Below are 11,180 nucleotides of genomic sequence, written 5' to 3'. Positions count from 1 at the left end.
GGCAAAGCTCTCCAGAGCTGTGTAGCTTTGTTTTGGGTTCTGTGTTCATGCCCTGACATGTTGCCTAAGGGTTTAAACATACCTGCTGCCAGGGACACCCTAGTGTGCAATTTAACTTGATAATATAATTTGAGATTTTCCTAGTGTTATGTAGACAGGAGGCTCATATCATTTGCATTTCCTTCTTTAATTTGCTCAATAGCAGAAAGAAAGATGTACTAACAACAACCTTAAAAGAAAAAAAAGCTTTTATGAGACATTCCAGACTGTCCCATAAAAGCTGGCTGCAATTCCGCCTCCCCCTCTTTCTTGATGACTCGCAGCTCACGGAACAGGTGTAACCAGGAACTCGAAGATCCAAACATCCGGTATAACCACAGGACACGACAACCAATGAATCTCCATAACTATAGAACCAAAGACGTCTTCAGGCTACTAATCCATCCGGAAACTCACCAACGTGATGAGATCAACATATCTTCAACCAAAGAAACTCATGGTACTTCAATAACCTGAAAAAGAGAAAACACAACATAATAGGGTGGGAACACAGGGAGGGATGATACTCGCCTCCTGTCTTCATATAATCCAAATTTTCCATCATAACACTAGGAAAATCTCAAATTATATTTCAGACATGAGGCTCATATCATTTGCAAGTTCAAAGCAAAATGAAACACAATAAATCTTAAAACTATAACACAGACATAGAAACATGGTGGTCCGGCCTAAAGTATAAATTTCTAAACACATCCTCTGACACAGCTGCCTTCAAAATGTCCGACAGCGAACCTCCTGTCTGGAAAACTTTAGTAGACATCGCGCTCCTCATAGAGTGCGCTTTAAAAACATCTACATCTATACCCGCCAACGACATGGTGTGTTTCACCCAACGCGCTAGCGTCGGTAAAGAAACCGGTAAATGCGGTGCACGAAAAGAAAGCAGAAGTTACGAACTCTGGTTAGACTGAAATTAGGCCGTCCTTTGTTCGTATGACTTCAAACAACGGACCACACATAACTTCGGGTGAGTAGGAAAACACGGATAAAAAAAACGTACGTAAATGAGTCTTCGTGCGTCGAAAAATGGAAAATTTGAGGAAAGAACTGCCTCCTTGAGACATCCAGGGCATGCACATCCGAAACGCGTTTAATAGAAATTAAACAAAGCAACACAGTCAGTTTGTAAGATAATAATTTGATGGGTAAGACATCATTGTCCTCCCATGAAGAAAACATGTTCAAAATAAGAGAGACGTCCCAAGTTACTTCATAACGAGAAGAGGGAGGTCTCTGAAAACGAATACCCCTCATAAGACGACACACCAAAGGATGTTGACCTGCCGATAAACCATTCACGGATCTCATATCTCTTGGGTGGGCCGCATAAATGTTTTTAAGATGGTTATTCTGCCCCGTGTCCTTTACCTGTTTCGTTCCCTCCCCATCCCGGTGGTGAAGAGGGACGTGTGCTCTCTCCAACGTGCCTTATTCCATTACATCTGGAATGGCCGTCGCCCCCGGATTAATAGGAAAGCTATGCATTATCATAAAAGAATGGGTGGGCTTTCTGTTCCATGCCTGATGAAATACTATTATGCAGCCCGATTGGCCCAACTTGCCCTTACACATGCAGTACGGGGTGCTCCTAGGTGGGTGGCTCTGGAGGAATCTCTAATCTGTCCCTATTCTATCTCAGCTTTGATGTGGTCCTCTTGTCCTGTTGCAACCCTTCTCCCCTCTACAGCGCAAATTACTTTATTCTCTCTGTCTCTTTGGCGCTTGGTCCGCTTTAAATTTTTCTTACAATCCTCGGTCCCTCCCCTCCTTCCCTTTCTTTCTAATCCCACTTTTCAGCCTGGCATTTCTACCGCTCCCTTTTCATGGTGGCACACTGCTAAATTGACTAGACTATATGACCTGCTGGTGGACAAACAACTGATTACTCTGGCACAGCTATATTCTATACATCATCTCCCCCCTGGGGAGCACTTTCGTGCTCTACAGGTTCTATCATATTACTCCTCTCTGGGCCCTCGAGGCTTTAGGGTGGATACCACCTTTTACGAATCGGCATTGCTATACAGCCCTACACTGCCGGGCCTGCTTTCTAGAATTTATGCACATTTGAATGCCCCTCCCGCAGACACCAAATTACGCTTCATGAAGGCCTGGGAGCGTGACCTGAATGTGACCCTCACATTGCCCCAGTGGCACGCATGCTGTACGGCTGTCAGCAGGGGCAGCTGGCAAGTCTCCTTAATGGAGACTTCGATCAAGATTCTGCATAGAGTCTATATGGTTCCCTCCAGACTGCATTCAATTTATCCCTCGGTCTCTCCCCTGTGCTTTAGGGGGTGTCGAGCTGTTGGTTCTATGCACCATATTTGGTGGAGCTGCCCACAGGCGGCGCGGTTATGGAGGCAGATCCATGTAGTCTTGAAGAACCTGTTTGGTGATCGCATGCCCTGTTCCCCTTCCTTTTGTCTCTTAAGTAATAAACCTAGCAGGATGCCGTTCCGTACATTTCGGATGGCTCAGTTCATTCTTATGGCCACCAGGATACATATAGCTGCACAATGGAAATCCCCATCTTTGTCATTTCATAAGGTTATTGACAAGGTTAACTACATCATGCTGTGTGAAAAGTTATCAGCCATACGTGAGAGTAGAGTAGAATGTTTTGATAAGTTGTGGGAGGCATGGCTGCTTTCTCCTTATTGTCCTTCTATGCAAACATGCCTCTCTCTCTATTGATTGGGGGAAGGTGATGACCTCCATATTTTACGATCGGCTGGGGTTCCCTTTGTGGCGACGACCGATCCAACCATTATCATTCTTACCTGTTTTCCTCCTATGTATGCATTATGGTTCCAGTGCAATTATTATTGTATGCTGATCAGATATTTCCTCCTAGTTATGTGTTGTAACTGTTTTATTTGTTACCATGTACTACAACGCCCATATGGGCATCCATACCTACCATTTACATCCTGTATATTGCTACCAGCTCTTTTCAATAAAAGACTCATGGTTTGACTTTTAAACCATTCACGGATACATGATGAGCAGGGATGGCCGATCTATATACATTGATTGTACGATACGCTTTGCCCACATCAAATGCCTCTGACAAAAAAATTATTATGACCACTACAGGTGCATGAATGGGATCCACACCCCGTTGTAAGCACCAACAAACCCAAAAGCTCCAGGCTGATCGGTAAGCTGATCTGGTACCTGGTGCCCAAGCTGATTGCAAAATGCCATGGTCAAATCGGCCCGAAATCAACCACGCCAGCAAGGGTAGCTGATCGGCCAGAACCAGCGGATGGAGGTCCCCCGCCGTACCTCACAGAAGAGCAGGGAATTGAGGACACAACCTCGGATAATCTATGGCCATCCCCAGCACCTTAGGAAACCAAGCCTTGGTCGGCAACCACGGTAAGATCAACACCAGGGTAGCCCCTTGGGCCTCTGCTTGCCAAAGCACTCGCAAATCATCGCAAATGGCGGGAACGCGTACAAAGTATCCTGAGGCCACTGTTGAAGAAACGCATCCGTAGCCATGGCTCCCGGATCCTGTCTCCAACTGAAATAGAGATCTAGCTGATGATTGAGACAAGACGCAAACAAGTCTATGCACAGAGGACCCCACAAAGAGTGGATCGCCTGGAACACTAACTGATCCAGTGTCCAATCGTTGTAATCCCTCAGGTATCTGGAATTCCAATCTGCAATCAAATTGGATACCCCCGGAAGGTGTTCTGCCCTGAGAACAATGTTCTTCTGGAGGCAAAAGTGCCAGAACTCTGTCGCCATGTTGATATAGCGGTTGATATACTGCACCGCTGACACATTGTCCATGCGCAACAGAATGCAGCAATCCGACCTGTGGGATGCGAAGCTCTTGAGTGCCAGGGACCCTACGAGCAGCTCCAGACAATTGATGTGTAATTGAGACTCCGTCTCTGACCACTTCCCTCCTGTGGAGGATGAACCACAACGGGCTCCCCACCCGTTGAGACTGGTGTCCAACTCTATCATCAAGTCCGGTTTGGAGTTGAAAATGGTCTTGCCATTCCACTCCCGAATTTGTCGGAGCCACCAGAGGAGTTCCTCCTTGGCTTCCTGTGACAATGGTATCTCGTCCGCGTACGTCAGACCTCCCGTAAAATGTCTGTTTTTTAGATGCTGCAGGGCCCTGTAATGCAGCGGAGCAGGAAAAATAGCCTGAATTGATGTCGCCAATAAACCGACAATCAGCGCTATCGCTCGTAAAGAGACCAGTTCTTTGCGGAGTACTGCGTGGATCTCTTTGCGTATCGTGGCCAACTTTTTGTTTGGTAGACTTAGAGTAGCTAATTGGTTATTGACAATAAATCACAAGAACTCCATTTCCCGAGCTGGGAGCAACACGGATTTCTTTTCGTTTATCAGAAATCCCAGTTCTGACAGGAGAGACAATGTCCACTGGACGTGATGCACTGCTAGTTGACTTGTGCGTGCCATAATCAAGATATCGTCAAGATATATGATTAGGCGAACCCCTCGACTTCGCAGCACGGCCATGACCGGTCGCATTAGTTTGGTCAAACACCTTGGAGCAGACGATAGGCCGAACAGGACAACCTTACTGGAACCGTGAGGTAGGCATCCTTCAGGTCTATCTTCGCCAGCCAGTCTCCCGGCAGAAGAAGATCCCTGAGGAGATGGATGCTTTCCATCTTGAAATGACGGTACAGCACATACTCGTTCAGAGAGCGTAAGTTTATGACAGGTCTGTGCCCGCCGTCTTTCTTCTTGACCAGAAAGATATTGCTTACGAACCCCGGTTGATCCCATGAGACCTCTACAATAGCGTTTTTGAGGCTCAATACCATGATCTCCGTGCGTATCAGATCCTTGTCTGAATCTGAAAACTGTATTACCCTTAGCCAGAGGGATTGTACGGGTAGGGACACTAATTCTATGCAATACCCGGACACAGTCTGAAGAACCCACGGGTCCGATGTGATCCAGACCAAACGGGGTTAAAATACCTCAGACGGCCCCCTACAGGAATCCCCGAACTGACCGAAGGTAGAGATCTCACCTGCCCCTCTAGCTCTAGGGAATCCTCGGGCAGCTCCTCTTGCTCTCTGAGGGCAACCTCGGGCCGGAAAGAAAGGTGTGACAGGTTGGGGAACGGGAACTGGGAAGAATTGTTGTCTCTCCTGGGCGTACTGACCCTGTCCTCTATTATAGGGTCTATAATAGGACCCACGGCTGGAAGGGCGACCCCTACCCCTTCCAGCATTGCTGAAAACCTTGCCCTGTACCGAGTTCTTCAGGGAGGTTTGGGCCTTGTCCAAACTTGTAAACAATCCCACAAACTTATTGATGTTTTTAATGAACGATTCGCCAAAAAGGAGGCCATTGGCCGATGGGCCCGGCTCTTCCGAAGCCAAGTGTGTCAGTTGCGGATCTAACCGCATAAGCACCGACCTGCGGCGTTCCGCAGACATGGCGGTGTTAGCATTACCAAGCATGCATGTGGCACGCAATGCCCAGCCTCTCAATACCTCCGCGTTGATAGCTTCGCCAGAGGTCACCGCCCTTTCCGCCAAATTCAAGATCTTGGTTAAAGAGCCCAAGACATCTAACATTTTGTCTTGAACCGACTTAAATGACCGATCGATACCCCTAATCTGGGTTTCTTCCGGACTTGACGAGATATTTTATGAGAATGGGGTCCAACTCTGGAGTCAGAGCAACTTTGTTTGCAATAGAGGGTCTGGGACATTCTGCCCTCAGTTTATTACGGTTGCCACGATCTAAAGGTTTACGCAACCAGGATTCGATGTATTGGGATACTTGTGGAAGAGGAGCCCATTCCCCAGAACGAGGATGTATAATGTTGTCCGGTTGGAAAAATGGAACCCCTTGGGAATCCAAAATGGTTCCCTTCGGGTTCGCCGACGAGGAAGTATGCCCAGATGGGGTGTTCGGCTCTTCCTCAAAGTCCTCCTCTCCACTCACAGAAATATCCACCTCGGCCCAGTCTGGCTCATACTCAGAATCCGTACCCGACTCATCCACAAATGAGTTCGGTTTGTTCCTTTTTGAGGAACGCAACACCCGACCACTAGTATCTTCCTCTCGGGTAGAGGGTCCCACCTTCAGAACATTTTCCTCAGGAGGCACTGAGGTCTTAATGAGTAAACCACCATCCCTGGAAGGTCCCTCGGGAAAGGTCATAATGTCGGAAACATGTAGTCTCTTCTGGTCCGACTTACCGGGTGTAGAGAGGTCTGTCACTTGAGATGTCAATGGCGGTGGAGGCTGTGGAATCGAGGGTAACACAGACCCATCCGGGTGCGCTTGCGCCAGAGCCTTGGACACAGACAGGGAGATATGATCGTTCATAGAGGACATAGCCGAAGCTAAAGCGGAATGTACGGACCGCTGGACCATTTGGTGAATCATGTCAGTATGGGGCACATCTGCCTCCTGTACTAAAGGAGGGGCGTCACTAAGGGAAACCTCACTCTTTCCTTCAGCCATTGTAGGTACCGGAGAATGTTGTATACAAGAAAAAGTGCGGGCTGTGAGGAAAATAAGATATATGGACTGTTAAATTTATATCAGTAAAATGTGTACATGCATACAATAAAGAAGTAGACAGACACCCCAGGCCACCAGGTCAACAGGCCTGGTCCTGGGCTATCAGGGAATCTACTGGGGCAACAGCAGGAGCAGTAGGAAAATACACTGCTCCTCCGCCTCCCTAAACAGCTCCTGCCCTCAGCGCACAGAGCAGGGAGAATGCTGACCGGGAACTGAGCCCAACCGCCGCTTGCAAAAATGCGCCCGCACTATCTTGGCCCATGCCGATAGGCCGTATAGTGTGGCGCAAGTCACGCGAGACCAGCCGCGTACTCACGACATGCCCCCAAGAGCGTTCGCGAGACACACGCAGCAAGTCTCGCGAGGCTCCCGCGGAAGAAGGAGGCTGACGTCACACAATGGCGCCGGCCCAAACAACCCACACAATCCAGGTAAGAGTGAAGAGAGCAAAGAGAGGGCCGGGAGGGTCCCGGTCACAGAGAACACAGGAGAGTGATATAGAGAACGGAAATAGCGAACGGAAAAAAAACAATAGTACAGAAGGCAGTGCCGGAGTATAGAGTACCTACTCCGGCAACCCGACCAAAATAACCGGTAAAGAAAGAAAAAGCAAGAAACAGAGAAATGGAGAATAAAAAATTGGTAGATGGAGATAATTATCACTGAAGGCCCACAGGACCTATGAAGTGAAAAGGGTGACTTTGGGTGCTTTCACACTACGTTTGTAGTGTACGGTTGCTGGATCCGGTTGGGAGGGGCGAAAACCGTCCGCTCCCGTATCCCAGCCGGATCCGGCCCGAACCCCATTCATTTCAATGAGCCAACCGGAGTCAAACGCTGACTCCGGTTGTCTCATTTTTCCCCGAATATGGTTTTCTGAGCGGACCTAGAACCGTGGTATACCACGGTTTTAGGTCCGGACAGAAAACTGTATACGGGGCAAAAATGAGACAACCGGTGTCGGCATTTGAAATGAATGGGTCGGGCCGGATCCGGCTGGGATACGGGAGCAGCCGGTTTTCGCCCCTCCCAACCGGATCCAGCAACCGTACACTACAATTGTAGTGTGAAAGCACCATTAGTAACAAAGGGGAGACACTTAACTTGTTCCTAGAGGCTGCTACTGAGCAGAAAGAAAGAGGGGGAGGCGGAGTTGCAGCCAGCTTTCATGGGACAGTCTGGAATGTGATTGGTGGAGTGGAAGGGGGGTGTAGCATATGGTTGCTAGGTGATATTACACCCCTTTTTTCTTTTAAGGTTGTTGTTAGTACATCTTTCTTTCTGCTATTGAGCAAATTAAAGAAGGAAATACAAATTATATGAGCCTCCTGTCTGAAATATAATCTTGTTTATATACCACTAACAATGTAATACCATGGTGTCCCCCCCCCCCCCCCCCCCCCAAAGCATGCAACATAACTGATACCAGCAGTGTGTTAAGTATTTGCTCCTTACGGCACAGTATAAAGGCCAGAGCCACCCAACTAACACAGGCCTAATAGCAGACATTACTCATTGCACACAGTTGGCACAAGCAGAAAACACCTCTACTGGCAGAAGACCTTTTTACATGTCCCTTGTTTGGACTAGGGTACGTTCACACATACGCACATTTGATGCACAGGATTTTCTGCTGCAGATTTCACTGTAAACTAAATGACTGAGCACAGCTTCTAATCTGCAGTTACAAATCCTGCGCATCAAATCTGCAAAGGATCCTGTACATGTGAATGTACCCTAAGGAACACTATAGCCTATTGTATTCATTAACCCTTTAACGACGAAGGACGTATATTTACGTCCTCCGCCGGCTCCCGCAATATGCCGCGGGGTAACGCGGTGTCCCTGCGTCATATCTGGTCGGTCCCGGCGGCTATCAACGGCCGGGACCCGCGGCTAATACAGGACATCACCGATCGCAGTGATGCCCTGTATTAACCCTTCAGACGCGGTGATCAAAGCTGACCGCCGCGTCTGAAGTGAAAGTGTAAGTAACCCAGCTGCTCAGTCGGGCTGTTTGGGACCGCCGTGGTGAAATCGCGGCGTCCCGAACAGCTTACAGGACACCGGGAGGGCCCTTACCTGCCTCTTCGGGTCCGATCCACGAATGACTGCTCCGTGCCTGAGATCCAGGCAGGAGCAGTCAAGGGCCGATAACCCTGATCACAGGCATGTTAATACACGCCAGTGATCAGCATGAGAGATCAGTGTGTGCAGTGTTATAGGTCCTTATGGGAGCTATAACACTGCAAAAAAAAAGTGTTAATAAAGGTCATTTAACCCCTTCCCTAATAAAAGTTTGAATCACCCCCCTTTCCCATAAAAAAAAAGTGTAAATAAAAATAAACATATGTGCTATCGCCGCGTGCGTAAATGTCCAAACTATAAAAAAAATATCGTTAGTTAAACCGCACGGTCAATGGCGTACACGTAAAAAAAAATTCCAAAGTCCAAAAAAGCGTATTTTGGTAACTTTTTATACCATTAAAAAATGAATAAAAAGTGATCAAAAAGTCCGATCAAAACAATGTTACCGATAAAAAACGTCAGATCACGGCGCAAAAAATGAGTCCTCATACCGCCCTGTACGTAGAAAAATAAAGTTATAGGGGTCAAAAGAGGAAATTTTTAAACGTATAAATTTTCCTGTATGTAGTTATGATTTTTTTCCGAAGTACGACAATATCCAACCTATATACGTAAGGTATCATTTTAACCGTATGGACCTACAGAATAATGATAAGGTGTCATTTTTGCAGAAATATGCACTGCGTAGAAACGGAAGCCCCCAAAAGTTACAAAATGTCATTTTTTCTTTGATTTTGTCGCACAATGATTTTTTTCCCTTTTCGCCGTGAATTTTTGGGTAAAATGACTGTCACTGCAAAGTGGAATTGGTGACACAAAAAATAAGCCATAATATGGATTTTTAGGTGGAAAATTGAAAGGGTTATGATTTTTAAAAGGTAAGGAGGAAAAAACTAAAGTGCAAAAACTGAAAAACCCTGCGTCCTTAAGGGGTTAAATGTTGTGGCTCCAAAACTTATAAAACCACAAAACATGGGCAAACTGGGAACCAATGACCATGGATGCACCCACTGCTACTACATGGTACAGAAGTGGGTTATCAATAGTCCAGCCACCTCCACACAATAAAACACACGTGAACCCAGGAGAGACTTCTTCTGCGGCCACCAGTTTATTATGCTAATAATTTTATTTATCATCCTGGGGGGCAGAGAGAACAGAGGAAACATATAGTAAGTGTTATGTCACAAAAACAATAATTTGGCTCCACTGAACATTCTTTTATAAATAAATGTAAAGCCATATATTCACCTCATCTGTAGCCAAATCGCTAGGTTCTCTTCACCTCCATTGGATTTTTAAAAATATGAACACCTATTTAAAACACTTAAAGGTGTTATCCAGGAAAAAACTTTTATATATATATATATATATATCAAATTGCTCCAGAAAGTTAAACAGATTTGTAAATTACTTCTATTAAAAAATCTTAATCCTTTCAGTACTTATGAGCTGCTGAAGTTGAGTTGTTCTTTTCTGTCTAAGTGCTCTCTGTTGACACCTGACTCGGGAACTGTCGAGAGTAGAAGCAAATCCCCATAGCAAACCTCTTCTACTCTGTGCAGTTCCCGAGACAAGCAGAGATGTCAGCAGAGAGCACTGTTGCCAGACACAAAAGCACAACCTCAGAAGTTGATAATTATTGAAAGGATTAAGATTTTTTTAATAGAAGTAATTTACAAATCTGTTTAACGTACTGTGAGCGTACTGACACAACAAAGGAGGAGCTGGGGGGAGGGGTGATGTGTGGACACAGTTGGGGGAGATTCATCAAAACCTGTGTTGAGGAAAGTTGCCCATAGCAACCAATCAAATTGCTTCTTTTATTTTTCAGAGGCCTTTTCAAAAATGAAAGCAGCAATCTGGTTGCTATGGGCAACTAGTCAACTTTTCCTCCTAACGGGTTTTGATGAATTTCCCCCATTGGCACAGATTCATCAATCTGCCTGAAAACAAAACTGTCTGGTGTTGCCCATAGCAACCAATCACAGCTTAGCTTTTATATCTTAACGAGATCTGGTAAAATGAAAGCTGAGCTGTGATTGGTTGTTATGGGCAACACCAGACAGTTTTAGTTTAAGGCAGATTGATAATTCTGGGCAATATATTTTGTAAACTATATCATAACATTTCAGTACCCCATTCAATTTCCAGGTCCTATTTCCATTTCTGCCTCTGATTCTCCAGCAAATATGTTTGCATATCATCATCATATAATTTAATGGCGCCGATCTGTATCTTCCCCGGATGGAATCAGCAGCATGTTCATTCTGCATGTTTTATTTTCTCCAGAACACGTGAATGTAGTATAAAATAACATACAGTAAATCCTGGTAAAGTTCTGAATGTGAGAAAATGTCTTTGCTGTATATAAAGATTATTGTATACAGGATTTCTGTAAGATTGAGTGGCTGTGTCTTATTTTTTAGTTTGACATTAGTGTGAGGTGTAGAATCGAATCTGCTGCTATCAACAAGCTGCTG

The 11,180-nt window shown here is 45.9% G+C and overlaps 1 long non-coding RNA gene across 1 annotated transcript; it reads right to left on the bottom strand.

Annotated features, from left to right (window-relative positions):
- Positions 1–220: 220 nt before the first annotated feature.
- Positions 221–10,463, bottom strand: LOC130361591 (uncharacterized). Its single transcript, XR_008891075.1, has 3 exons — positions 10,395–10,463; positions 9,949–10,011; positions 221–512 (listed from the first exon to the last, which is right to left on the bottom strand). It is a non-coding gene; the product is annotated as an uncharacterized LOC130361591 (long non-coding RNA).
- Between the last annotated feature and the right edge of the window lie 717 nt (positions 10,464–11,180).

This window comes from Hyla sarda, chromosome 3 (genome assembly GCF_029499605.1).
Source record: "Hyla sarda isolate aHylSar1 chromosome 3, aHylSar1.hap1, whole genome shotgun sequence".
Lineage (NCBI taxonomy): Eukaryota > Metazoa > Chordata > Amphibia > Anura > Hylidae > Hyla > Hyla sarda.
This window is presented reverse-complemented; position numbering and strand designations above follow the sequence as displayed.